We start from the raw sequence: 5,629 nt of genomic DNA on the forward strand, positions 1-5,629 counted from the left end.
TCAGTTGAAGAACCACTTGAGTGTGAACTACAAAATACTAATACTGATTTTGTTAGAACTAATTGGGAGACGCTTGGGAAAGACAATTCTCAAAAACATTTAATCTATGACAGTACCTACTCTATGCCAAATTATGATCATTATGTCATGAACTTTGAAGCACCTAATGATGATAGTGATTATGATATACCCCTTCTTCATCCTGAACTAATTGATTGGGATAATCTAGAAAACCCTGAACTAAATGTCTTTTCCAATGATCATGACTTAGCCGTGTACCTTAATGTTGTTGAACCCATCACACCTAAGATATCTTCCATTGCAGAATCAAGTAACGTTTCTCGTAGTCAAGAGAATGCCAAACTTTCCAGTCACAAAATTCAAATAAAAAAAGGAAAGAGACCTATTGTTGAAAACCATTTCATGGCAACACTAGATCAATCAAAAGGGAAAATAAAGGACGTATCTAATGGTGAAACCTCTTTGAGGCACCAAAAGATGGAAAGTTTGACATACTTCCTATGTATTTTTAGGAGAGATCTGCTATCTTGATAGAACCAATAGAAGCATTAAACATTGGTACATCAAAGGATCCTAAAATACTTCATTATGTTGCCTCATTATCAGATGAAGAGAGGAAAGAATACATGGAATTCTTTAAGCAAAGACAAATAAATTTTGTTTGGTCCTATCCAGACATGCCATGAATTAATCTAGATCTTATCATGCATTATCTTAATGTGGATTTAAAAGCAAAACCAGTTAAGCAGAAGCTAAGAAAGATGCATCCACACATTGCTCTTCTTGTAAAAACTGAGCTAAAGAAACTATTAGAAGTGGGTTTTATAAGACCTGTTGCTTATCCATAATGGGTTTCAAGTATTGTGCCAGTGTCAAAACTAGATAAAAGCATAAGAGTTTGCATAGATTTTAGAGATCTGAATAAAGCATGCCCAAAAGATAATTTCCTGCTACCAAACATTGATATAATTGTAGACTTATCAACAGGCCATGAGATGTTTTCATTAATGGATGGCTTCTCAGGATATAATCAAATAAGAATCGCACCTGAAGATCAAGAAAATACAACTTTCACCTGTGCATGGGGAACTTATTGCTGGAATGTTATTCCATTTGGGCTTAAGAATGTAGGAGCAACTTATCAAAGGTCTATGACAACAATCTTCCATGATATGATGCATACATTTATGGAAGATTATGTCAATGATATACTTGCAAAATCTCATACAAGACAAGAACATTTGAACATCTTAAGCAAGATTTTTTACAGGCTAGAAAGATATCAATTGAGATTAAATCCAAAGAAATGTGCATTTGGGGAAAAAGCCATTACGCAAAAGATATGAAATTTTTCTTGTATTAAATTGTAGCATCCTAAAATTGTACCCCTTGCAATTTTGACCACATTTGGGGCCCTCGCCTTAGTGTTCTCATCCTCACGCTTGATCTGGACCTATTTATGCTTGTACCATGCAATAAATGTCATCTTGTCTCATTATAAATTGCATTGCACCTTACCCCTGGCTCAAATATGGGGTAGGACCAGGGCGTGGCACCTTGGTCCTCACTGGGACCATGGCGCCACGCCATGGTCCTCCTTAGGTGGGCCCCAATTTGAACCCCTTGGCATATCCAAAGTTTGGGTGGGAATCCCCTCTCCATGTCGGCCTATGTTGGAAAATTAATATGTTTTATGATGGGCAAGTACATAAGGAGCTCTTCCTCTCTCATTTGGATATAAGGTGGATATAAGGGATAAGTGGGAAAACTACAATCAAGCATTCAAGCATTCAAGCATTGAAGCATTCATCATCAATAATTTCTAGAGGTCTTCAACATTGCATATTCTTCATCTATCCATTGTGGAGCAACGTTACATAATTAATTTGGAAGCATGTGTGTGTGATTAGTGTTTTGTCATGTTCATGCTATTTTCATACAACATATGTGATTACATTCAAGAAGCAAAGCATCATCATCACTCATTATAGATATGAGGTACACCTTTCCATCATTTATTTCAAGCATTTGCAATATTTCATTCAAGGTTGATTCCAAACCAGGGTTTGACTTAGGCAAAACTCTATTCCCAACATTTTTCCCCTTCAATTTGTGTGTAGGAAACATGTACAAAGTTGTACTCTTCAGAATAAGCTTTATTCACAAATAAATCAACCCTTTTCAATGCACAGAAAGTTCAGAGGACCATGGTGTTACGTCCTAGTCCTGGCTTTTTAGGATTTTTTTGAGGGTCAAATCCGACTTAGCTTATACTGCTCAATTCTAGGTGCCCAACTCAATCATGCATCTGTAGCTCACTGTTTTCTTAGTTTTACTTTCAATTTTTCAGTACTTTATCTATTTCAGTATTTCAACTTACAAAAGAGGAAGACTGAAATCAATCCAATCCATTCGGCATTCAGTCCTTATCTAATTTGTGACTGGATCTAGTGGATTGCCTTCCCTCTTTTGAATTTAAAGGTCCCCCAAGTGAAAATTGATTTGGTGATTTCTCCCTCCTATGTTGCAAATTGCCAAATAAAATATTACCTTTTACATTTTGGTGAAACTGACTCCTTACACCCTTATTTCTGATTTATGTTCTCAGATATAACTGTTTATTCAATTTAAAATTCAAGTTTTCATTTACAAGTTTGATTTTCTTGCAAATTTTAAAAATTTAGAGGTTAATTCCACCAAAACCCTAATTTTTAAAATTCAAAATTGAGCTTGTGAATTGGTTGATTTGGGTTAATTATTTCAGCCTTGAGTGCTTTTCAATTTCAAAATTAAAATTTTCACTTGCAAGTTTAATTCCAAATTCAAATTTTAAAATTAAGTGGTTAATTTCAAAAAAATCCCTAATTTTTATTTTTATTTTTTTAAATTGAGCCTGTGGGTTGTTTAAATTTTGAATTGCACACTTATATTTGATTGTCAATTTAAATTCAAATTCAAAATTGTAATCTTCGATCAAATTTCAATTTCAAATTTAAATTTCAAAATTAAGTGGTTATATAAAAAGACCCTAATTTTTAAATTTAAATCAACCTTGTGCATTTCCCAACTTTTAAATTTCCAAATTTCAATCATAGATCTAATTTTAAATTTTAATTAAGAGGTTTTTTTTACAAGACCCTAATTTTAAATTTAATTTTCTTGTGGATAACTTTAAATTTAAATTTTAAAATTAAAAGGTTATTTAACAAAGCCCTAATTTTAAATTTAATTTTTTATTAGGTAAATTCAAATCTTCTAGTGGGTAATTTTAAATTTAAATTAAGAGGTTATTTTCAAAGCCCTAATTATAAATTTAAAGTTCCTAGGAGGTTGCATAATTTTTCAAAAATCACAAATCAATTTGCTTATTTAATTGAATAATCATTTTTCTAAAATTTGGTATTATTCAATTTTCAAATTCTCATTTCTTAATTTTTCAAAATTTAAATCTTAGAAAAAAAAAAATCAAATTTGAATCTCATTAATTTACATAAATTAAGTGGTTTTATTTATAAAATCCTAATTTATTTCAATTAATTTGCTTGGATTTAAATTTCAATATTCATCATGGCAATTAATGAATTTGATCTATTTGTTATTTGACATATGATTACATTGATTTTTATGTACATTTATTATAATCATGTGTTGGATATGGTTTCTTTCACTTCATGTTACTTCTTTTCATTCATAGCACTTGGACATATTGCATTCTTCAAATTTCTAAATTGATTCATTTTCATAAATTAGATCTCAAGGCCTTCATTTATCATGTTCGTTGTGTTATTGTGATATTTTTGGGCAAATGCATTTGATCCGTAGATCACCTAAAAGCTTTTATAGATCCTAATCCTATAGATGTTAATGGAAAACCTACAACTTGTACCTCTCCTAGGCTATCTAATATGAATGAAGAAAGAGCTAATTCTCCTATCAATGATCTCTCTAATAGAGAGCAAGCATTGAAGAGAAACATGGCTCCATCTTCTTCTCATACACATACCCTTGCAAAAGGGGGGGAAGATCAAAATATTGGTATTTCCATCTCTCTAGATCCTCCTTATTCTCCTAGAGTCTATCTTAAACATCAAAACATTTGTAGAGAGGATGATGTCATGCATTCCATTCATGATCTTTCTCCCCATATAATGTTAAGTAAAGATGAGGCCTTAGATGGTAAGGATCTTCCTTCCCAATCTACCAAAGAGGATGTGCATGATGAAAGAAAGGAAAATCCTTCTCCACAATATATTCCTTCTTCATCTACTAATCCTTTCATTCCTTCTAAACATCCTTACACTACAAACTCCAAATAAATTTATTATAATGTTCTCCCACCTTCTCAATTAAATGATTCTTATAGGAGTGGCTTTAACATAATATCAAAAAAAGGTTTTAGAGGACAAGGACTTGGAAAATTTGAACAAGGAATTTGAATCCCTATAAACCCTCCTACAAAAATTAATATAGAAGGCCTAGGACATGATAGTAAATCTCCTATGGATGACCTCCTTAGGATTCAAGACTTCAAAGATCATCTTGAAAGACAAAAAGCTATTTGTTCTCATAAAAGTGATTCTTCTTCAAAAGCTCCTTTTTGTTCATTTCATCAAACTCACAATCATCATGCTAATGATTGTCCTGATTTTCAAAATTCAATGAAAGAACTTATTGATAGTGGCGAAGTTAGAACCATTTATGAAAATCCTTCTTCTAATAATAACTCTTGTCCTCGATCTCAAAAAATAAGCCTACACCTATCAATGATCAAGAAAAAATGGCTACTAGAATCTTTTGAAAATTGAAGTATGACAAGAATGTTGTTTTTCCTTTTGTGAAGTTTAGCACTAAGCATAAAGAAGGAAGTGTATATTGTATTTTTCATCATGGTGGTTCTCATTCTCTTGGAAAGTGTAAAACATTTAAGAAATTTGTTCAAGAACAATACGATTGTGCTCGTATATGTCTTTCAACAGATCTTGCTCTCTTTCTAGGTGAAAAGGTAGTGCCTTAGCACTCCTTTCCCCTTCATGTTGCTCCTCACCCTATGACACAAAGAGTTAACTTAATTGAGGGCTATTTTTTATTAGGGGTGCTTCTTTTTCAATCTCAAATATCTTGGGGTAGTAACATGATCCTTTTTTATCTCTATCCTATCTTTTATCTTTAAGTTTCCCCACTTTCTTTATGGATTTCATTGCTCATAAATTGATGTCCTTTCTTGCCTAGTTCATTATCCTTAATGTGAGTACATGTGTGTCCCTTGTTAGGACTTATTATTTATTTTAAGCGATACATCTCTTATGAATAATCTCTCCTATGGAAGTGCGTGATTCTTCCCCCTTGTCTATCCTTGTCTTCTTGCTTGGGGGGAAAGGGTGGATTCTTCCCTTTCTCTCTTTCTATCTAAAATATCATTATTCCCTTAAGGGGTTGTATTTTTCATGTGTTGATATCCTTTCTTTCAATTGTATGTCTCTAATTATTAATCCCTCCTTAGGTGTCCTTCCTTTCTCTCTCTCTTTGAATATTACCACTTCTTTAGAGTTGCATTTTGCATATATTATTGTCTTTTCTTCCATTAGATATTCATTCATGTGAGTATATT

Source organism: Cryptomeria japonica, chromosome 9, assembly GCF_030272615.1.
Source record: "Cryptomeria japonica chromosome 9, Sugi_1.0, whole genome shotgun sequence".
Taxonomy (NCBI): domain Eukaryota; kingdom Viridiplantae; phylum Streptophyta; class Pinopsida; order Cupressales; family Cupressaceae; genus Cryptomeria; species Cryptomeria japonica.